At 45.9% G+C, this 24,963-nt stretch overlaps 1 long non-coding RNA gene across 1 annotated transcript; it reads right to left on the reverse strand.

The window, feature by feature from the left end:
- Positions 1 to 7,123: 7,123 nt before the first annotated feature.
- On the reverse strand, positions 7,124 to 24,479 carry LOC132813937 (uncharacterized). The gene is made up of 4 exons (XR_009644224.1): positions 24,396 to 24,479; positions 21,896 to 22,000; positions 11,093 to 11,201; positions 7,124 to 7,171 (listed from the first exon to the last, which is right to left on the reverse strand). It is a non-coding gene; the product is annotated as an uncharacterized LOC132813937 (long non-coding RNA).
- Positions 24,480 to 24,963: the final 484 nt, after the last annotated feature.

Consider the following 24,963-nt stretch of genomic DNA (forward strand, 5'->3'; position numbering starts at 1 on the left):
TCTCAGAGTTCTGCTAATGTAGTTGTTGCTATCCAGCATGGTTTAGGAATATGAGTACACAGCAGTCAGTCTTCACAGTGGAGGATACGAAGAACATGCCAGTAATTGATAAGGAGACTGAGGAAGGTGAGGAACTAGAAACAACCATTATCACGAAAGAGGTAGAGCTGGGCAAGCTAATGGAGCTAAAGATAGATAAGTCTCTTTGCCCTGATGGAATACATCCCAGGATATCAACAGAGTTAGTGGGAGAAATAGCAGATGCACTTAGAGTTATAACATCCTGCAGCAGAGACAGGCCCTTTGGCCCAAACTGGCCCATGCCGACCAGAATGTCCATCCACACTAACCCCATTTCCCTGCACTTGGCCCATATGCTTCTGACCCTTTCCTATCCATGTATTTGTCCAAATGCCTTTTACCTGTTGTGAGAGTGTACCCACCTCAACCACTTCCACTGGCAGCTCTGTCCATATACATACCACCCTCTGTGTAAAACAGTTGCCCCTCAACTTCCCTTCTATTCTTTCCCCTCTAACCTTCAACTGATGCCCTCCAGTCCTAGATTTCCTGGGAAAAAGACTGAATGCATTCACCTTATCCATGCCCCTCATGGTCTTACACACTTCTAGAACAGTACCCACTCAGTTTCCTCTGCTCTAAACAAAAAAAAATCCTCGCTTGTCCAACCTCTCCCTATAACTCAGACCCCTGAGCCCTGACAACATCCTTGTAAATTGTTCTGCACTTTTTACAGTTTAATAACTGAAACCTACACTGCATTCATCATATTTCCAGTGTTTCCCCACGGCGCTGGAACCAACGTGACAACGCCAATGGATTACAGTCCATGATCGAGAATGAACTCCTTTACAACAATCCCGTTTTCATAGTATTTCCCAAGGTGCAGGTATCCTTGTGTCTTTCTGGTTGTATGGTTAATTAAAGACTTGTCCTTCTACAAAGCAAAGCAGTGGCTTAATTGTTCCTGGGAAACATGCCATGATTTTTCAGACTTCTAAAAACAAACGAACTCTCTCTCCACAGTCACCACGCTAACATGGACTTGGCTGTACCTCAGTATTTTTTCCAGTCACACAGATTTGAAATATTCGCCCATAGACAGAATACACACCTTTCCTTCCACATGAAAAGGCCAATGAATATTCAGATCGGCACGGATCAAGTAACTATCAAAACTGAAAATGAAGTTCAATTTGAATTTCTCATCCACAAATCCACCCTTTCGGTACCCTACAACTGAGAAAACAACTCACCATATTAATACAGGATGGATCTTTATAAGATAATTATAGTATTAAATTGTAGTTTCATGTTTCCCAAAGTTTTAACTCTCAGTCTAGCAATCTCTTTCTTCTGTGAACTGAAATCCAAACCAATCTCCTCACTCCCTTCCCTCCACACCCAGTTCTCACACTCTCTCTCCTCACTTTGAATTCAGTTTCCTAGCTCTTGTCTGCGGACTAAGAACCAAATTAATGAGTCTGACTCTGAGTCCAGCAGGGTGGGGGGGGGGGGGGGGGGGATGGGCGCGGGGCGTTGTTGGTGAATCCTCTGATGACGACCATCCTGCATGCACTGCTTCCTGCACACTCTGGCCAAAACCTGTCTTACTAAAATGAACCAAATTAGAACTCGAATTGCAGGCCCATCCTTGACATTTTCCATAAAAACCCTGAATCTTCACAAAAGAGTTCTGATAACTCTCTGCAAAATGCTGCCCCACTGATAGTCTGATCACATGTCAGGGTACCAGGAAATAGGCCATTCCCCTGGGTCCTGCTCCCAGAGGGAGGAAGATGCCAATAACAGATTAATCCCTCACAACCACAGCCTCCTTCCCAGGCACTGTGCATACTCCCACAATAGGCCAGCACTGTGCCCATACACTGGTCTCCCCTCCTACAGCACGTGCTCCCAATCATACAGGAGTCCGGGAGACTGACAGCAGCTGCTGCCCAATATATCAGAATCCCTACAGTATGGAAACAGGCCCTTCGGCCAAACAAGTCCATACCGACCCTCCAAACAGTAACTTGCACAGACCCATTCCCCTACCCTATATTTACCCCTGACTAATGTAACTAATACTATGGACAATTTAGAATGGCCAATTCACCTGTCCTGCCCATCTTTGGATTGTGGGAGGAAACTGGAACACCCGGAGGAAACCCGCTCAGACATGGGGAGAATGCACAAACTCTGGGTTTGGCTGGAATCAAAACCGGGTACCTGGTGCTGTGAGGCAGCAGTGCTAATCATTGAGCCGTCTCTATGGGCTGGAGAACTGGGGTAATGGATTGTAAACAATGAATGAATGTGGAGGACACTGGGGGATGGACAGGTCAGTGAGCGACAGGAGCAGTGCAGCAGCAGGAAGGAATCCTGGACAAACTGAGCAATGGGAGAGTCTGACAGGAGAGAAACTACAGGAAGGTTCTGTTTAGAGGCTGAGGCAGGGACAGCTGGGAAACAGTATGGCCTGGTGGCTTGGGCAGGTTTTCTAATCATCCTCTTCAAAGATGCTGTTCCTCAACGCTGAGCCTGACCCTCCTGGTCCAGAGGTAAGGACACTGCCACCATTTCCTGGTGGGCAAGGGATACGGGGACTGCCTTTCAAAAGGTTTCAAAAACCGGTGTTGGTAACATTAACAAGACTCAATACACAGTCACTGACAAAATGCTGGTGTACATGAACTTCATCCAGAATATTAACACCTATAACTGGATAACGCAGACCCCGATGTACAGAGTTAAATCCTGGATATTAATAACAGATATGTGCATGGGAAATCATGTCTCATGAATCTGACTCAGTTTTTTTGAACAAATAACAAAGAGGATTGCTGAGGTCAGAGCATGGACATGATCTACATGGACTTCAGTAAGGCGTTCCTCATGGGAGACTGGTCAGCAAGGTTAGATCGTACGGAGTACAGAACTGGCCCAAAGGTAGAAGGCAGAGGGTACTTTTCAGGCTGGAGGCCTGTGACCAGTGGAGTGTCACAAGGATCGGTGCTGGATCCACGTTTCGTCATTTATATCCATGATTTGGATGTGAACATAAGAGATCTTATAAATAAGTTTGCGGATGACACCAAAATGGGAGGTGTGGTAGACAGGGAAAAAGATCAGAGTACAAGGGGATCTGGATCAGATGGGTGATGGGCTGAGGAGTTCAGTTTAGAAAAATGCGAACTGCTGCATTTTGGAAAAGCAAAGTTTAGCAGGACGTATACAGTTAATATAAGTTCCAGGGGAGTGCTGCTTAACAAAGTGTCCTTGGAGTGCAGCTTCATAGTTCCTTAACAGTAGAATAGCAAGGAAATTAGGATAGTGAAGGTGGCAGTTGGTCTGCTTGTCTTTATCGGTCAGAGTGTTTAGTATAGGGGTTGGGAGGTCATATTGCGGCTGTACAGGACATTGATTCGGCAACTTTTGTAATATTCCATGCAATTCTGGTCTCCTTCCTGTCAGATGGATGTTCTCAAAATTGAAAGGGGTCAGAAAAGAATTATAGGATGTTGCCAGGGTTGGATAGGCTGTTTTCCCTGGACCGTCAGAGGCTGAACGGTGACCTGAAGGAGACTTTTAAAATCAGGCCGGGCATGGATAGGGTAAATAGACAAGATATTTTCCCTGCCGGGGGTGGCGGGGGGGGGGGGGGGGGGGAAAGGGAGTACAGAACTAGGGGACTGGGAGGGGAGGGTACACAGAGAGGGTGGGTGGATCGAGAGGGTTGGGACAGAAATGGGTGGGGACAGAGAGGGGAGACACAGAAATGGATGGGGCCAGAAAACAGGATTAGAGAGGAGGGGAACAGACTGGGGGGGGGACAGAGGGGGCGACCGACAAAGAGTGGGAACAGACTGAGGGCGGGGGGGGCAACCGACAGAGGGGGGAAAAGAGACGGGTGTGCGACCAACAAGGGGGCGACTGACAGAGGGTGTGACAGATTGTGGGACAGATCAAAGGGGGGGGATGCACGACCGACGATGTGGGGGGGCTGACAAAGGACTGACCGACAAAGGAGGGGGGGTGTAAAAGAGAGTGGGGGGAGATGGGGGGGAACACAGAGGGGGAAGATGGAGAGTTATTTTATAGATCTACTACTCAACCCTATTTGTGTTTTCTCCTCCTCACCTTACTTCCCTCTGAAGGGCTCAGAACAACTGCATAGTTCCTGGAAAGTGGGGTTTCAGGGAGATCAGGTGCTGAATGTGGAATTTGGGACACTGACCTTTAATGGAATGCGCTGGTCAATAAATGGACTCTGGTTCGACTCCACTGTCTGTGTGGTGTTTGCACATTCTCCCTGTGTGTCTGCGTGGGCTTCCTCTGGGTGCTGTCAATTTCCTGCCACAAATCCAAAGCCATGCAGGTTAGCTGGATTAGCTTTGGGTAATGGTAGGTTACAGAGTTAGGGTGGAATGCTGTTCCGATGGTTGGTATGGTCTCATGGGCCGAAAGGCCTGCTTCCACACTGTGGGGATTCTGTCACTGAGTATAGGGGTTAGGAGGTCATGGTGTGGCTGAGTAGGGCATTGGTGAGGCCAGTATTAGAATACTGCATTCAATTGTAGTCTCCCTGATTTCAGAAAGATGTTACCAGTATAGGACTCAACCTCTTAATAGCAATTCCTGGGAAGTGTTGACAGACAAACAGACCGTGCAGTGTGGGTTGATAGTTCCTTGAAAGTGTGGTTGAAGGTAGACAGGTCGCTGAACGTGGTGTGCGGTATGCTAGCTGTTATTGGGCAGTGCATTGAGGATAGGAGTTGGGAGATCGGGTTTCAGTTGTACAGTTTATTGGCTTGGCCACTTTTGGAATCCCCAGACTGCTTTCAATTCCAGTCTCCCTGTTACAGGAAAGATGTTGGGAAACTTGCACGAGTTCAGAAAAGTTTTACTAGGGTGTTGCCAGTATTGGAACATTTGAACCATAGGGAGAGGCTGAATAGGCTGAGGCTATTTCCCTGCAGCACTGGACACTTTAGGTGGCTTTATCGAACTTTATAAAATTATGAGGAGCAATGATAGGGTGACTAGTCATGGTTTATATTTTTCCCCCAGAGTCGGGGAGACCAAACAAATGTGAATCTTTTTCCCAAGGTGGGAATGACAAATTCTAGAGGAGAGATGGCAAGTTTAAAGGATATGAAAACCGAACCAACTGCAGATGCTGTAAACCAGGAAGAGAATCAGAAGTTTCTGGAAAAGCTCAGCAGGTCTAGCAGCAGGTGTGAAAAGAAATTAGAGTTAACGTATCTGAGGAAGGGTGACCAGACCCGAAACTTTAACTGAGTTTTCTTCACAGATGCTGCATGACCTGCTGAGCATTTCAACATCTGTGCAGGTTTAAAGGGAGTTGTTTGGAGTATATACCTGAGAGGAACTTGATGAAGTTTATAAATTGAAGTGAGACCACATCTGGGATTAATGACAGAAGTTTTGGTCCCTTTATTTAAGGAAATACATTTCATCAGAGGCATTTCACAGAAACCTGACTGGGATGATCCATCGTTTGCAGGGATTATCTTTTAAGAAAAGGCTGAAGTAGTTGGGACTCCACTCACTGGATTTGGGAAGAATGAGAGGTGATCTCATTGTAACATGTAGAATTCTTAAGGAATTTGACAGGGTAAATACTGAGAGGATGTTTCCCATCATGAGGGAGTCTGGAACCAGATTTTGGGTCAGTCACGGAATCATGGATTCTGTTTTAGATTCGTCAAGTTTAAGGCAACACCAACACGGGTCAGGGGTTTCAGTAGCAATGGAGCTGGGGTGAGGTGGAGACAAGCAACATTTTAGAGATTGGAATTCCTGGCGTTTGTGATTGTGTAGATGTCTGATCAGAAGGTCAACTTGTGGTTACAGATATGACAGCAATATTGTGAAGAGTATGGTTCTATCTCAGATAGTTCCCAGGAAGAGGAAGGGGGTTAGCAGTAAGGGAAAGAAATTTGTAATAGCAACTGAAGGCAATGAGTTTAACCACTACAATGTTTCATTGGGGGAAACTGCAGCCAATCGCGTAGTGGGAGCGTGATGAGCAGTTTGATAACTGAGTAATGGAGGGATGATGGGGAAGGAGAGCTGGGCATTGTCAGTGTACATGTGAAACCTAACACGGTGCTTTTGGACGATGTCACCTCCTGGCAGTATGTAGGTGAGAAACAGGAGGGACCAAGGAGAGATCCTGGAGGGACACCAAATACAAGGAATTCAGAAAGAAAAGGGAGAGTGGAGATGGAGGAGGTGTTTGCAACAACGGTGGGGTCAAATATTAGTTTGTAGCAGAATGGGAGAGAAGGACATAACCAGAAAAGAGAGACAGATAGAACAAGGAAAAATATCTGTGACTTAGTGAGGGGGAGTGATGAGGAGGAGGCACAGTCTAACACCAAAAACACTATTTCTACATTAGTGACGTCACCCAACTCCACCCTAGTCTCAGCTCATTTACTGAAACACTCGTCCATCCCTGTGTTATCTCCAGACTTCGTTATCAAACACACTCTTTGCCAACCTCCCACATTCAACTTACATGCAATCTCAAGAGTATCTAAAACCCTACTGTCCAAGTGCTCACTTGTACCAAAATTTGTTGATCCATCAACAAGCAACAATTTAAAATTCTCACCCTTGATGTAATTCCTGGCTGTGAACATCCCTGTCTCCCTGCACCACACAACCTGTGAGACCCCGACAACTCATTTTCTTTCAGATTCCCAACGATGTGTTTATTCATTGCTTCACCTGTCTGGCTGTTTCTCCTGTTGCCAAGGCAACACTGCCTGGAATTCCCACCCTAACCCTCTCAGACCTGCTTTCCTCCTTTAAGGTATTCCTGAAAACCTGTTTATTTGGCAGTTCTTTTGATCACCTGACCTAATATCCCCATCTGTGGCCTTATGTCAGAAGCTCTTAATAGTATTTCTGTGGAATTATAAACTTAAAAAAAAACAAACTGTTGTTGATTTGCACACACATTGTCAACTCTTCACTGTCGCTGAGTGAATAATCTATAACAGCTCTTACCCAACCACATTGTGGGAGCACCTTCACCACATGAACTGCAGCTGTATAGGAAGTCAAACATCACCCTCTCCCCAGGCAATGGGGCTTTGGCATTAATCACTGGGATCTGTGGAGGGAGAAACAGTTGATATTTCAGGGAGTGTAAAATGCATTACAGGGAGGGAAAATGGTGCAGCATTTGGGATTTTCAAATTGGTGTTTTACAATGTGCACTACGTTCTGTAAAACCTCTCATGCCATACCGTGAAAATTTCCTTCTCTTTCTGGTCAATACGTCTTTCCTTTCCCTCTGCCCTGTACCTTCACACATTTCCAATGCCTTGGTCACAACAACACTGTGCTGTCCGTGAAGTTTACCACGTGGTTGAGTATTGTCCCGCCCCTCATTCACTCCGATTGGTTGAAGCAACAACTAGCACCTCTAGCCCCCGTTCCCCCATTAACATCAAGAATCCGAGGCCCATTGTGGGCTGGAGCATGCTCAGTGCTTCCTGCTTTTGCTGCTGTTCATCAGGTATGAGAGAGAGAGGGCTCATCCCTGTTTCTCCTGATGTCAGACAATAACAACAACTACCTGCATTGTAGGGAGCCTTTCACATTGACAAATCTCCTAAAATTCTTCACGGATGATGGAAACGTTGATTAAAGAGAACGATTTTTAGATACATCTTTAAGGTGGACAGAGGGGGTTAGGGAGAATATTCCAAAGGTTTGTGTACTCGGCAGCTCCAATTGTGGAGTGATATAGGTGGGCAACAGCTTACAATGGAGACAGTTAGGGGCTAACCATAGGTTAAGAACCCCATGTCGAAGCCCCCCACCCCACACACCAGACCTTGTTCTCACAGCCTGTCATTACACACTACCTATGGTTAGCCACTAACTGTCTCCACTAACAGCTAGTCACCCTCCCCCAGCCACATTATTATCCACTCCTTTATCCAACTGTTCTTCTCACTCTATCCCCACCTATCCTTTACTCCTTATATCCTCTCCCCACACTATCTTCTGCAAATAAACTGACTTTTTTTCCTCAGTAACATCTGTTCTATGGAAAGGACACCGGATCTTAAACTTTAACTCTGATTTCTCTTCACAGATGCTGCCAGACCTGCTGAGATTTTCCAGACCCTCCGGGTTGTTAGTTCTGTTTTACATCTTCCGCAGTTCTTTTGGTTTTAATTTACCGGAAGTTTGTAATTCAGGTCCTACAGCCTCTGTCCCAGTCTCTGCTGTCTCTCCCACCCCCACCCAGTGACACTGCACCTGCACAGCTCATGGACAGGTGTCGGCTTGCTGACCACACCCCTGATTCACTCCCATTGGCTGCAGGGGAACACAGACTCTCCTCCTATTGGTCTGGAGCTGTCGTCAATCAGCCGGGCACTATTGTCATGAGTGTGGTTGGCTCCTCCCTCTCTCTGCCCTGGGATGAGCTTCATCATTCACAGTGAATAGGGCAGTATCACAGAGCACAGGGGCTGGGGCTATTCAGCCCATTGGGGCTGTACTCTCTCTCTCTGGAGATGCTGCAAATCTGTCCCAAGTCCCCTCCCATGAGCCCATAGCCTCCCAAATCTTTCCTTAAAAAGTAAAATTCCAAGTCTGTTTCAGAATACCTGCTGAATCTGTGTCGTTCAGACTGTTCCAGATGCTCAGAACTTACTGAGTAAAATAGCGTTCACATTTTCACCTTGTATTATTTGCCAATTACTTGAAAATAGTTACTAAAAATTGTGACAGTGTTAACAATTCCTCTCTCTCTCTGTAAATTCAAGACCATGCAACCAAATCTGCACAAGATCGAAATCACTGCTTCACCTTCTCAGCTCCAAGGATAATTATCTGTGCTTCAGCTAGCTCTGCACAAAAGAGAGGAATGCATCTTAAATTATCAACATCAAAGAAACAGACCTTCGGTCCAATTCGTCCGTGCCAACGAGGAATCCTAAACTAATGGATTCCCATTTACCATCTATTGGCCTGTATCCATCAAATCCCTTCCTATTCATGTATCCAATTGGAAGCCTTTTAAATGTTGGGATTTTATCAGCCTCCACTACTTCATCTGGTAACTCCTCCCATACACACACCACACTCAGCTTGAAAACGTTGCCACTTAGATCCCTTTTAAATCTTTGCCCTCTAAACTTAAACCCATGTGCTCTAGTTTTGGACCCACCTAACCTGAGGAAATAGGACGCCAGCTGCTCACCTTATCCATGCCCCTCGTGATTTTATAAGTCTCCATGGAGACACCTCTCAGTCTTTGACTCACCTGAGAAAATAGCCCCAGCCTATTCAGCCTCTCCCTGTAGCCCAAATCCTCCAATCCTGGCAACGTTTTTGTAAATCTTGTCCAAACCTTTTCAAGTTTCACAACATCCTTCCGAGAACAGGGAAATTCAAACTGAAAACAGAATTCCAGAAGTGGCTTAACCAACATCCTGTCCAGCCACAATATGGCGTCCCAGTTTCTGTATTCAATGCATTGACCAATAACGGAGAGCGTTAATGGAGTCCCATTTGCCAGCGGTTCACCCTTATCCCTCTAAATCCTCCCTCTTCATGTACCAAATCAGATGCCTGATTCCAAGAACAGGGAGATTGGAACTGAAAACAGAATTCCAGAAGAGCTGTAATCAGTGCCCTGTCCAGCCACAATATGACGTCACAACAGCTGCATTCAATGCATTGACCAATAATGGGGAGCGTACCAAATGCTGCATTCACTACCCCACCTCCCTGTGACTCTACTTTCAAGGAACTATGAACCTGCACTCCAAGGTCCCTTTGTTCAGCAACGCCCCTCAGGACTTTACCATTAAGTGTATAAGTCCTGCTCTGATTTGCCTTTTCAAAATACAACAGCTCACATTTATCTAAATTGAACTCCGTCTGCCATTCCTTGCTCCAATGGCCCATCTGATCAAGATCCTGTTGTATTCTGAGCTAACCTTCTTCACTGTCCATGACACCTCCAATTTTGGCGTCATCTGTAAACCTATTGACCATACCTCATATATTCACATCCAAGTCATTTATTTAAGGGCCCAATATCCATCCTTGCAGCACAATGCTGCTCACAGACCTCCGGTCCGCAAAGCAACCCTCCATCATCCTCTGTCTCCTACTTTCAAGATAGTTTTGTAATGGCTTGCTCTCTCTGCATTCCATGTTATCTAACCCTGCTAACCAGTCTGCTTTGTGGAACATTGTTGAATGTCCATATCAACAGCATTCACCGCCTTCCTTATTCAATTTTTTCGTCACTTCAAAATACTCACTCAAGTTAGTGAGACCCAATTGTGCATGTACAAAGCCACATTGACTCTACCTGATCATTTCTGTCCCGCTGCGCCTTCCTTGTTCAGTCCACACCCTCCCACCAACCCACGCTCCACACACTTGACCCTCCCTTACCACCACGGGAGATGTAAAACATGCGGCCACACCTCCCTCTGACCTCTGTCCAAGACCCCAAAATGATCTTTTCACATCAGGCAGAGATTTGCCTGCACATCCCAAAACCTCATCTTCTGAATATGGGAAATTTAACATGGTTCATCCAACTAAACTACACATCTTTGGACTGTGGGAGCAAACTGGAACACCCGAAGGAAATCCTCACAGACACTGGGGAGAATGTGTCAACTCCAACACAGACAGTTGCCCGAGGCTGGAATCAAACCCAGGTCCCCGGTGCTGAGGAAGCAGCACAAACCACTGAGCCACAATACTGTGGGATCTTTGATGCTGATGAGCTGCCCCACTAATACCTCAGTCACTCACCCTGCCTTATTTCCTAAGAGGCAGTGATGATGGGGTGAAATCAGACAGTTAACTCAGAGACCCAGATAACGTTCTGGGGACAAGGGTTTGAATCCCATCACGGCAGATTTTGGAACGTGAATTCAATAAATATCTGGAAAAAATAATCTAGTGATGACAGGAATCCATTGTCAATTGTTGGAAAAACCAATGTGGCTCACTCATGACCTTTAGGGAAGGAAAATGCCATCCTTACCTGGTCTGGTCTGCATGGGACTCCAGACCTATAGCAACGCAGTTGACTCTTAACTGCCCTCTGGGTAAACGCAGCAATAAATGCTGGCCGAGCCAGTGACAGCCTCATCCTGTGAATGAATAAAGAAAACAGGTCAGGTTTTGTTCCTTTTCTCGTCGGTACATCCTACAAACTCAATCAGAAACGTTCTCGTACACACTGAACAAATACCTTTCCATCCAAGCCCTTAACACTACAGCACTCCGAGGCCATGTTGGTAAAGTTAAAACCACTTATCATTGCATCCATATTATTCTTACAGATATCTGAGGTCTCCTGGTAAAATTGTGTCTCAATTCCCTGCTGACTATTGGGAGAGGGTCTATAACACAATTCCAGTAAGATGGTCATCCCTTTCTTATTTCTCAGTACCAACCAAATAACTTGCCTGGATGTACTCCCAGGAATATCCTTCCGAAGCCCAGCCATAATGTTATCCTTAATCAAAAACACCTCTCCCACTGCGCTGTTGGTCCCTTTCTATCCTTACTATAGCATCTATACCCTGGAACATTAATCTGCTAGTCCTATCCATCCCTGAGTGATGCCTCTGTAATTGCTGTAATATCCCAGTCACATGTTCAAAACCATACCCTGAGCCCACCTGCCTGACCTGTCAGGTCTCTTGCACTGAAATAAATGCAGTGTAACTGGTCCGTCCCACCTCATTCTGTGACTTGCTCTTGCCTGCCTTGACAGTCTGACCGGTGAACAGTACCAGCCTCAGACTCACCTCTTTTCTCACTATCTCTTTAGGTTTACCCCGACTCCCTCACTGGTTTAATGCCTCCCGAGTGGCACTAGCAAATCTCCCTGCTCATCAGGACCCCATGCTTTCCCCTTCCTATGCCATTGCTACCAATGTACAATGTCCTCCCACTGGTTATTCTCCCTTTTGAGAATATTCTGCTCCCTCTGTGAGACACTGGCACCAGGGCAGCACCACCCCATTCTGATGTCTCACTGTCAGCTGCAGAAATGGCAGACTGTGCCCCTGACTAGAGAGTCCCCCATCACTATCGATCGTGTGGAAATGGATATACCTCACATTATGTTAGAAGCCAGTCTCAGTACCAGTAACTTGGCTGTCAGTTCTGCATTCCCCTGAAAGTCTATTACCACCTACATTTTTCAAAACCGTGTACTTGTCTGAGATGGGGATAGCCAGTGGAGACTCCTGCAGTACCTACCTACCCCTCCTATCTTTCCCGGAGGTAACCCATCTACCTGACTGTATCTGCAGTATCTTGCAATCCTGAGACGGCCACATATCACACCCCCGGCTCCTGTTAACTCCTCACTGCCTTTAATCACTCCTCCACCAATCCATGCGTTCCAATAGGATTTGCAATCACACTTCCTGCAGACATAATCATCAGGATCATTGAGACTCTCCCTAATTTCCCACATCCGACAGGAACAGCACGCCACTCTACAACAGACCATCTCTCCGCCTTAACAACCTACAGACCAAGTCAAAGACACAGTCTTACTTCTCAAAAAATACTGCCCGAGATTAGCAATGCTTACGGTTCATATCTTAAACATTTAATCAAGAGACCCAAAGACATTAAAAAGAAATCCTCACTTTACTCCTATTGTTGTAGATTTAATAAAATAAAACCGACTAAGATTGATATTTGAAGAGACTGAAACTCACTGAGCTGAATCCCGGCTCTGAGTACTTCCAAGGGTGAGGTCTCTCTGAGGGCAGCTGTGAAATGTCACTGTTTCTCTTCTCTGCCCGCTCCATTTTCAGAGAGGTTTTTAACATCACAGCAAGTCAGCTCAGAGAGGTCACTGCTTGGTTTTATTCACTGGGAGTTGCCTTTGCTGCCCAGACCAGTATTTATTGGCCACCTTCACTTGTCTTGGAGAAAGTGGTGGTTAACCGCCTCCCTGAAATGCTGCAGTCCATGTACACCACAGTGATGTTTGGACAACAGTCCCCCTCTGGCCCCACAACCCTCCCTGTCTCCGTAATCCCCCTCCGCCTTCAGAAATTACATGTCCGTGGCATCAGATTTTTATTTAGATTCATTTTTGTTTAATAAACACCCCTCCCCCCAAAAAAGTGAAATATTTCACTCCCAAACAAATTTCTGTTGATTAACCTTTTGGAGAGGCCGACACATGGATGTTGCACATTGTTCACGTAGAATGATGGAACTTGCTTTAAACATTGCTAAAAAGGGGAGGCAATGGCTTAATGGTATTCCTGCCAGATGAGTGACATGTGCAATGTTCCGAGGATTAGGGTTAGAATCCCAACATGGCTGTGCGGACATCAGAATCCAATACAATCTAGAGTGAAAAGGCAAAGGATGACCATGAAACCATTGTCGATTGTCAGAAAACCCATCTGGTTCACTCATGTCCTGTAGGGAAGGAAACTGTCATCCTCACCTGGTCTGGCCTACATGTGACTCCAGACCCACAGCAATGTGGTTAACTCTCAACTGCCCTCAGGAAAACTACTTTAAAAACTGTTAACAAATACCCCGCAGGTATCACTTAAAAACTGGCTGTTCCCATTGGGACCATGGGAATTTCTGAACGGCCTGAACTAAAACTGAGTTTCAGCTTCACCTTCTCCCTGTCTCCCCTCGCTCTGTTTTCATCTAACTCCAAAACACTCTCACTGAGCCAAGCAGCCCTCACAGTGCAGCCCTGTCATTGTCATTGTCTGCTCACACCTACACTGCCCTCAGCCTCCTGTACTGTTCCAATGCATCTCAATGGGAACTCAGGGACAGCATCTCATCTTTCAATTCAGCCCTTTGTAACCCCAGAGTCAACATGAACCTCAGCAGTTTCTGAATGAACAGACAGTTGTCAGAATCTGGAACGTTCCATCTGAAAAGGTACTGGAATTTGAGTCCACAAGGACTTTTAATGGGAAGTTTGCAGGTCATTGAAAATATGAAGTTTACAGGTTAACATCATGAAGTGGGTGACTGGGTCTAAATTTGAGAGTTCTTACAAAGAGATGAGGTATTTTTTGTTTAAATCTGCGCTCCCTCGAAGGCCAATAATTCCTACCTCAGCTGCAGGGCCCAGAACAGAGCACACACCCAAAGGGTGATCCAACCACAAATTTGTACATCTTTCTGCTTAACAAAAATATTGGAAATATTTTCCCACAAACAGACAAAACTTTTTCCTTCCACATTTAAATGCCAATGATATTCAGATCCTGATGACTCCATTGACTGTAAAAACTTGCTTTTGAGATCCCAGCCTCAATTATTCTGATTTAATATCCTATGAAATAAATTCACAAAACAAAACTTAGTCAGTACAGGAAGAATATAAAGACATACTTTTTTCTTGGTATGTGCATGATGTGTAAATGCCTCTCTTCAAGTTACACACCTGCCCCATCCTAGGAAGGGGACATGTGCCTCACTGTGCCTTACCCCAATAAAGATGGCGGCCATATCCCAGGACCTATCACTGCCTGAGGGCCACAGCCATTTTCCCATCTGCTGCAAACGTGGGATTAAGAATTTCTAATTCAGACCTACGACCCGCACAGTGTAATTAAAACTTCCCAGTATAAAGTGACGCATTACCTCCCTGTCTCCGAGGCCACTCTCCCCTTCCCTGTTTGTGTCTCCCACATTCACCAACGGCCAAGTCACGTGGCACTGCACAGGCGGAGTTACTGGTGACGTGTCATCCCACTGGCCACGCCCCTCATTCACTCCCATTGTTTGGATGACCAGCTGCTTCCACCTGGTCCACCAGTCCCACCACATTTTCCTATTGGTCCGAAGCTGCCATCAATCAGCTGGACCCCATTGTGAGGTCAGTGGTGGGATCCTCCCCCTGCCTGAATCAAACCCGGAAGGTGGATGGATGGTGTCAATCAGGAACAACAAGCAGGAGGTGCTGGGAAAGCTCAGCAGGTCTGGCAGCATCTGGGAACAGGAATCTGTCCAGTGGCCCTTCCTCAGAACCGATGGGAGCTGGGAACATTAGAATCCTGACAGTGTGGAAACAGGCCATTCGGCCCAAAGGTTCCACAGCGTCCCTCCGAATGGTATGCCACCCAGACCCATTCCCCTACCCTATTACTGTATATTCCTCCTGACTAATGCACCTCACCTACACATCCCTGAGCATTATGGGAAATTTAGCTTGGCCAATTCAACTAACCTGCAGATCTTTGTACTGCAGGAGGTAGGGGTTAAAGAGTAAATAATAGGTAGGGACAGGACCCAGAGAGAGACCGGAACATTTGGAAAGACAAAGGAGTGGATTACGATCTGGCTGGGAGGGTGCATAGCTGTTAATGGAGGGGACAGGAACCTGTGTCTGGCAGCATCTCAGTGGAGGTGGTGGAAATGGCGACTGATGATCGACGTTCTGCTGCAAAAACACAGCCCGAGCTTCCAGCTGCCTGTCACTATAACACACCTGGCCAACACCTCTGTCTCATGCTTACTGCAGTGTTCCAGTGAAGCCAGAACATACCAAAATACCAAATATTTCAAGGACTGCAATTTCCCCTCCCATGTGGTCAATACCATCCAATGTATCTCCTCCACTTCCTGCACCTCTGCCTTTGAAACCCACACCTCCAACTGCAACAAGGATAGAACACCCCGCAAGCTCCCCCCACCACCCCAAGTCCTTACCTTCCACCCAGATACAACACATCAGCTTCTGCCATTCCCACCAGCTACAATCAGACCGCACCACCAGATTCTGAAGGGGTTTGACAGAATAAATACTGATGTGTCTGAGGGTAAATACTGAGGGGGGAGTCTGAAACCAGATTCTGAGCCAGTCACAGAATCAAGGGTTCTGTTTCGGATTCATCACGTTTAAGGCAACACAGACACGGGTAAGGGGTTTCAGTAGCAATGGAGCTGGAGTGAGGAGGGGACAAACAACGTTTAAGAGATTGGAATTCCTGGTGTTTGGGATTGTGTAAACGTCTAATCAGAAGGTCAGCTTCGCGTCAGAAACAACTGCAATATTGTGAAGAGTGAACTGCAATATTGTGAAGAGTGCAGTTCTGCTGTATAGTTCTCAGTGAGAGGGAGGGGCTCAGCAGTAAGGGAAAGGAATTGGTCAGGCAACGGGTTTAACCATGACAATGTTTCATTGGAGGAAACTGCACCTAATCGAGTAGTGGGAATGTGGTTAGCAGCTTGATAACTGAGAAACAGTGGAGTAATGGAGAGGGATGACGGGGAGGGAGAGCTGGGCATTGTCAGTGTACATGTGAAACCCAACATGGTGCTTTTGCACAATGTCACCTCCTGTCAGCATGTAGAGGAGATACAAGAGGGGCCAAAGATAGATCCATGAGGGACACCAAATGCAAGGAATTCAGAAAGGAAAGGGAGAGTGGAGATGGAGCAGGATTTTTCAACAACCATGAGGTCAAATATTAGTTTTTCACAGAATGGGAGAGAAGGACATAACCAGAAAAGACAGAACAAGGAACAATATCTGTGAATCGGTGACGGAGACTGATGAGGAGGGGGAGGAGAGAGAGTTGGAAACTCTATGGTTTACTGAGATGAGGGTTAAAGGGTCAAGATGAGCTCTGATAAGGCTTGACCGGGATTGGAGAAAGTTTGGACAAAATCCGGGAACACCACGTGAGGCAGTTTGACTCAGTGGGAGGGAGGGAAGCAGCAGATCGGATTGTCTCAGTCTTAGTGACAGAGAAACTCCATGTGCTCCAAACTCTTGTTGTTGGAGGGAAGGATGGAGGAGACAGGATGATGGACAGTGTTTCACAAAGAAACAAAACCTGGGTAAGTGATATTTAAAGTGAGTGAACAAACCGAATGTATTTAACTTTTACCCAAAATATTAAAACCAATGACAGAAATCCTGGTTCGAATCCCAACTTGGCAGATGGTGGAATCTGAATTCAAGAAAAAATAACTGGAATTAGGAATCTCCTAATCTCCATGGAACCATTGTCAATGGTGGAAAAATATCCTGCCAACCCGACAGTGGCCCAGCCAGCTACTCACTGTATTAATCACTGCAAAGTCTCAACAAAGGAATGAAACTGGATGGACCACTCAGCATCTGACAAGGCACCAGAAAATACAACCACAGAATCAGCCCTCTCGATGGTGCAACGTCCTCCAGACTAACATCTGGAGTTTGGTGTCAAAATGTGCAGAGCTGTCTCACAGACCAATCAAGGAACAGCCTGACATACTCATACTCATGGAATCAACTCTTACAGACAATGTTGAAAATGTGTTGCTGGAAAAGCGCAGCAGGTCAGACAGCATCAAAGGAGCAGGAGAATCGACGTTTCGAGCCTAAGCCCTTCATCAGCCTGACCTGCTGTGCTTTTCCAGCACCACACTCTCGACTCTGATCTCCAGCATCTGCAGTCTTCACTTTCTCCTGAAATCTCTGGATATGTCTGGTCCCACCAGCAGGACAGACCAGGCAGAGGTGGTGGCACAGACAGGGAGGATTTGCCCTCTGAGTACTCAGCATTGACTCCGGACACCAGGAAGTCTCATGGCTCCTGCCGATTACCACGCTCCGTCCTCCCTTGGCTGATGAATCACTTCTCCTTCATGTTGAACAACATTTGGAGGAAGCACTGAGGAAGTAAAATGGTGTCAAACGTACTCTGGCTACAGGATTTCAATGTCCACAATCGAGACTAGCTCTGCAACAGAATTACTGACTGAGCTGGTCAGGTCCGAAAGGATATAGCTGCTCAACTGAGTCTGCAGCAGGGGGTGAGGGAACCAACAACAGGGAAAAACATACTTGATCTCATTGTTATGAACTGACCAGCTACAGATACATCTGTCCATGACAGTATCGGTACGAGCGACCATTGCACATTCTTTTTGGAGACACAAGTCTTGGCTTAAAGTTGAGAAAAACTTCCATTGTGTTGAGTGACACTATCACCGTTCTAAATGGGACAGACTTTGATGAGATGTAGGAACGTAAATTGGATCTCCCTGAGGCACTGTGGGACATCAACAACAGCAGAACTGTACTCCAGCACAATCTGTAATCTCATGGGTTTGGAAATCCTGCTCTCACCCATCACAAAGGACAGGAAAGGAGGGCATGCCCAGAGCAGCACCAGGCATAACTAAAATGAAGTGCCAACCTGGTGAAGCTACCAAACAGAACCATCTGCATATCAAACAGCATCAGCACCAAGCAACAGAGCTAAGTGATCCCACAACCAATGGATCAGATCAGAGCTCTGCAGTACTGCCACACCCAGTTATAAACGGTGATGGAAAATAAAACAACTCACTGCAGGGAGCATCACAGATATCCCCACCCTTACTGATGGAGGGGCCTCACACATCCATGCACCAGATAAGTCAACAGCATTTGCAGCCAGAAGTGGGATGCTCCATCTCAGCCTTCTCCAGTGGTTTCCAACATCACAGATGTGAGTTTTAAGCCAGTTTCATTCAGTTTGAATAACATCAAGAAGTGGTTAAGTAGTGCAAAGGCTACGGGCCCTGCCAATATCCTGGCAATAATACTAATGGCTTGTGCTCCAGAACTTGCCACCCGCCAAGCCAAGTACCGCTCCAGCACTGGCATCTACTGACATTGTGGAACATTGCCCAGGCATGTTCAACAGAAAACACAGGGCAATCCAACCAAGCCAATTTCCCTCCGTCAGTCCACACTCGATCAGCAGTAAAGTGATGGAAGATGTCACCAACAGGGCTACCAAGCAGCAGCTGCTCAGCAACAGCCAGCTGAGTGACACTCATTTCAGGCTCCACCAGGGCCACTCAGCTCCCGATTGTGTTACCGCCTGATTCACAACCTGACAACCAGCTGAATCCCAGAGGTGTGGTGAGGTGAGGGGGACAAGACCACTATTTCGAGCTGATTCTAACATTGTATTAGCTCATATACTCTCATCCACCTTGTGTTATTTCCAGACTTCCTGATACAAACACACTCCTGGCCAACTTCCCACATTCAACCTCCATGTTATCTCAAGAAAAACTAAATCTCTGCCCAAGTACTTCCTCGTACCAAAACTTGTTGATCCACCAAAAGGCTGCTATTCATAATCAACAACATAGAGCCACAGAGATGTACAGCATGGAAACAGACCCTTCGACCCAACCTGTCCATGCCGAACAGATATCCCAGCCCAATCTCGTCTCACCTGCCAGTATCCGGCCCACATCCCTCAATTTAAAATTCTCACCCTTGATATAATTCCTGGTTGTGATCATCCCTAGCTCGCTGCATCACACACCCTTTGAGAACTCGACAACCCATTCTGTTCGAGACTCCCAATCACCTGTTAATTCATTACCTCACCTGTGTGGCTGCTTTTACAGTTGCCAAAGCAACAAGGTCTGAAATTCACAGCCAAAACCTCACAGGTCTGCTTTCCTCCTTTAAGACATTCCTCAAAACCTACTTCTCTGGCCTTGTCTAAAGTTTGCAGAGTCCATTGCAAGTCTGCACAGGGATACAGATCAATTAAGTGAGTGGGTAAGGATCTGGCAGATGGAGTTCAATGTTGGGATATGTGAGGTCATCCATTTGGGTCGGACTAACAGCAAACTGGATGATGAAATGGTGAAATATTGCAGCAGGCTGCTGTACAGAGGGAGCTGGGTGTCCTTGTGCATGAATCACAAGAAGTTGGTTTGCAGGTACAGCAGGTCATTAAGGCAGTGAAGGGAATATTGTCCTTCATTGCCAGAGGGATGGTTATGCTGCAGCTGTACAGGGTGCTGGGGAGGCCACACCTGGAGTACTGTGTACAGGTTTGATCCCCTTACATTAGCAAGGATGTACTGGCACTAGAGGGAGTGCAGAGGAGGGTCACTAGTTTGAGTTGGGAGTTGAGAGGGTTGGTGTATGTGGAGAGATTGAGAAAACATGTTCTATACTCATTGTAATTTAGAAGAATGGGACGTTGGATAGGAAACAAATAAAATTATGAGGGGAGGAGATAAGACAGAAGCAGGGAGGCTATTTCCACTGGGGACGGGTCCAACTGCAGAGCCTCAAAATAAGGGGGAGCAGATTTAGGACTGAGATCAGGAGGAGCTTCTTCAGCTAAAGGGTTGTGAATCTGTGGCATTCCCTGCTGACTGCAGCATTTGAATGCTTTTCAGGCAAAATGTAGATTTGTGAACAGGAAAGGAATTAAGGGTTATGGTGGGAGATCGGGAACGTGGAGCTGAGGCCATGAAAAGATCAGCCCTGATCTTATTGAATGGTAGAGCAGGCTGGAGGGGCCAGGTGAAAGTTCTTGCCTCGTGCCATCAAAATCAGCTTTTGTCCAATTCAGAACCTTAACATGTAGATCTGGTCTATTATTTTCTGTAACTATTTTAAAACTAGTAGAATTATCAGAGAATCCCAACAGTGTGGAAGCAGGTCATTCAGCCCATCACACTGATACTGACCCTGAGAGCCTCCTCACCTCCCCCAGTAAAATTGCATTTCCCAGGGCCACCCAACCTACACATGCCTGAACATTACAGACAATTCAGCCTGGACAATCCACCCAACCTGCACATCCCTGAACACTGTGGACAATTCAGCCTGGATAATCCAACCTATCCTGCACATCTTTGGACTGTGGGAGGAAACCAGAGAACCCAGACAAAATCCATGCAGAATACCCCAATAAGGTGGTCATCCCTTTCTTATTTCCCAGTTCCAACGAAATAACTTCAATGGGCGTACTCCCAGCAATATCTTCCCTAAGCAAAAACATAATGCTATCCTGAATCAAAAATGCTACTCCCCCTCCTCTCTTGTCCCCCTTTCTATTCTTCCTACAGCATCTATACCCTGGAACATTAAGCTGCCAGTCCTATCCATCCCTGAGTGATGCCTCTGTAATTGCTATAATATCCCAGTGCCATGTTCAAAACCATACCCTGAGCTCATCTGCCTTCCCTGTCAGGCCTCTTCTATTGAGGTAAATGCAGTGCAACTGCTCAGTCCGACTTCATTCTGTGCCTTGCCCTTGCCTGCCTTGACTATTTGACTTCTGAACTGTACCAGTCTCAGACATACTCTTTCCTCACTATCTTATTGGGTTTACACCCACTCCCTCACTGGTTTAATGCCTCCCGAGTATCACTAATATCTCCCTGTCTGGATGTTAACACCTTCCAATTCAGGTACAATCCATCCTTCTTATGCAGGTCAACTCTACTCCAGAGGAGATCACAATGATCCAAAAAAATGTGAATCCTTTTCCCCTGCACCAGCTCCTTAGCCACTCATCCAGCATCTCCTCCTCCTCTGTAATATGGACATTTTTCAGGATGTCACCATTTATTTCCCCACATTCTATATCTCCCATGTACTTCTTCACAGTAAACACTGATGCAAAACACTGGTTTCCTATCTCGCCCATCGCCTGCAGCTCCACACAATGGCTGTCTTGCTGATCTTGGAGGGTCTCTATTTTCTCCCTAGTTAGCCTTTTTTTCTTCATGTATTTATAGAAGCCCTTCGGATCATTCTTAAACCTATTAGCCAAAGCTATCTCACGTCCCTTTTTTGCCTCCTGATTTCCCTCTTAATTATACCCCTACTGCCTTTATACTCAATTTTTTTGGATTGGAATAAATGCAAAACATAACAACCTGACAAAACAGACGAGGGCAGGACTTACTCTCAATAAAGGTAGGGCCTTGAGTAGTGATATGGGAACAGAGAGACCGAGGGCTTCACGTCTTTGAAGTTTGTGTGACATGTAGACAGGGTGGTTAATAAGGTGCTAAGCACACTTACCTTGATTGTTCAGACCTTGGAGTACAGGAGTTGGGACGTTATGTTGGGGATGTACAAGATGTTGGGGAGGCCTCTTCTGGAATACTCTGTCCAGCTCTGGTTGTGCTGTTATCGGAAGGAGATTATTAAATTGGAGCAGGTCCAGAAGAGATTTACCAGCATGTTGCCATGAATGGAGGGATTGTGTTCTAAGGAGAGGCTGGATAGGCTGGGAATTTTTTCACTGGCGTACACGAGGTTGAGGCGTGAGCTTATTAGAGGTTTATAAAATTAGAAAGAGCGTAGATTAGGGTGAATAGCCGGGGGAGAGGGGGATTCAAAACTCGGGTGCATTCATTTTGAGAAGAAATGAGAAAGATTTGAGAAAATACATTAAGATTTTAATTAAAAAAAGATACACGTGTGGAATGAACTTCCAGAGGAAGTGGTAGCTGTGAATACAATTACAATGTTTAAAAGACATTCAGATACGTACATAAATAGGAAATATTTGGATGGATGTGGACCAAGCGGAGGCAGGTACAATTAGTTCAGTTTGGAATTATGGTCGGCATGGACTGGTTGGACCACAGGGCCTGTTTCCTTGCTGTATAACATTATGACCCTAATCCTCACGATCCCCAAATTCCTCCATCCTCAACTCGCCTGATCAATGTCACCTAAACCATCCTCACAACTCTTCCTTATTTATATAATTCCTCACTAGCCACAGAACGCTCCCTATCTCATGTCCTCCAGATGCGATATGTGCCTTTCTTTAGTTCCAACCTTGAGGATGCCTCATTCACTCCGAATGGATGAGGACAAACTGGTACGACCTGGTCCTCCAGTACTGCCCTCTGGCCCTATTGGCCTGCGCTGACATCACTCACCTCACAATGGGCCCCGGATGATTGGTGGTATCCTCCCTCTCTCTGCTCTGGGATGAGCTTCATCATTCACAGTGAATGGGACAGTATCACAGAGCACAGGGGCTGGGGGCTATTCAGCCCATTTGGGCTGTACTCTCTCCCTCTGGAGATGCTGCAAATCTGTCCCAATTCCCTTCCCATTTGCCCATAGCACCCCAAATCTTCCCTTAAAAGGTAAAATTCCAAATCTGCTTATGAATAATTGCTGAGTCTGTCCAGCTACCGTTCAGACTATTCCAGATGCTCAGAACTTACTGAAGAACATAATGTTCACATATTCACTTATTATTTGCCAATTACCTGAAAATAGTTACTAAAATTGTGACATTGTTAACAATTCCCCTCTCTCTGAAAATTAAATATCTTAGAAACAAATTTGCAGCTGATCAAAATCACTGCTTAACCTTCTCAGCTCCAAGAACAATTATCTGTGCTTCTGCTAGCTCTCCACAAAAGAGGAACACATCTTATTTTCATTTATTAGTGTCATAGAGATGTACAGCACAGAAACAGACCTTTGGTCCAATTTGTTCATGCCAACCAGGAATCCTCAACAACTGGAGCCCCATTTGCCAGCGATTGGTCTGTATCACTTGAAACCCTTCCTATCCATGTACCCAATCGGATGCCTTTCAAATGTTGTAATTGTATCAGCCTCCACTACTTCATCTGGCAGCTCAATCCACACACACACCACACTCAGTTTGAAAACGTTGCCCCTTAGATCTGTTTTAAATCTTTGCCCTCTCAACTTAAGCCCATGCAATTGTTTTGAACCCACCTAACTGGGGGGAAAACACCGTGGCTGTTCACCGTATCCATGCCCCTCATGATTTTATAAATCCCCATGAAGTCACCTCTCAGTCTTTGACTCTCCAGGGAAATTAACCCTGGCCTATTCAGCCTCTCCCTGTAGCCCAAATCCTCCAATCCTAGCAAAGTCTTTGTAAATCTTGTCTGAACTATTTCAAGATTCACAACATCCTTCCCAGAACAACGAATTTCGAACCTAAAACATAATTCCTGAAATGGCTTAATCAATGTCCTGTCCAGCCACAATTTGACGCCCCAGCTTCTGTACTCAATGCATTGACCAATAAATATAAGCACACCAAACCCCACCTTCACTAGCCTGCCTATCTATGACTGTACTTTCAAGGAACAATGAACCTGCACTCCATGGACTCTATGTTCAGCAACATTCCCAAGGACTTTACCATTAAATGTCTAAGTCCTGCCCTGATTTGCCTTTCCAAAATCGAACAGCTTACTTTTGTCTAAATTGAACTCACAGTCTGCCATTCCTCGCCCCAATGGCCCATCTGGTCAAGATCCTGTTGCATTCAGAACTAACCTTCTTCACTGTCCACTACACCTCCAATTTTGGTGTCTTCTGTAAACCTACTGACCATATATCATATTCACATCCAAGTCAATTATTTAAGGACCCAATATCCATTCCTGCAGCAAACTGCTGCTCACAGGCCTCCAGTCCACAAATCAACCCTCTGCATCACCCTCTGCCTCCTACCTTCAAGCTAGTTTTGTATCCAAATGGCTAGTTCTCTCAACATTTCATGTTATCTTACCTTGCTAACCAGTCTGCTTTGTGGAACATCGTTCAGTGTCCATATAGACAACGTCCACAATCTGCCTTCATCAATCATCTTTGTCACATCTTCAAAACAAAAAACTCAATCAAGTTAGAGAGAGAATTTCCCACACACAAAGCCATGCTATCTATCCCTAATCATTCCTCGTCTTTCCAAATACATGTAAATCCTGTCCCTCAGAATCCCTTTCAACAACTTGCCTGCCACTGACTTCAGGCTCACTGTTCTCTTGTTCCCTGGCCTTTCCTTACCACCTTTTTAAATAATGGCACAGGTCTTCCAGCACCTCACCTGTCACCAATGACAATATAAACATCTCAGGGAGGGGCACTGCTATCACATTCCTAGCTTTCCACAAATGTCTGGGATACACCTTAACAGGTCCCAGGGATTTATCCACCTCGATATGATTCAACACATCCAGTACTACCTCCTCTGTAATATGGTCAGGAGCCGGGCAGCAGTGGACAATTCATTTACTGAAAGGTCTGTGAACATAATAGTAAAATACTAAACAGAGCAAAAATACACTCAGAGACTGAGG

Source organism: Hemiscyllium ocellatum, unplaced genomic scaffold, assembly GCF_020745735.1.
Source record: "Hemiscyllium ocellatum isolate sHemOce1 unplaced genomic scaffold, sHemOce1.pat.X.cur. scaffold_556_pat_ctg1, whole genome shotgun sequence".
Lineage (NCBI taxonomy): Eukaryota > Metazoa > Chordata > Chondrichthyes > Orectolobiformes > Hemiscylliidae > Hemiscyllium > Hemiscyllium ocellatum.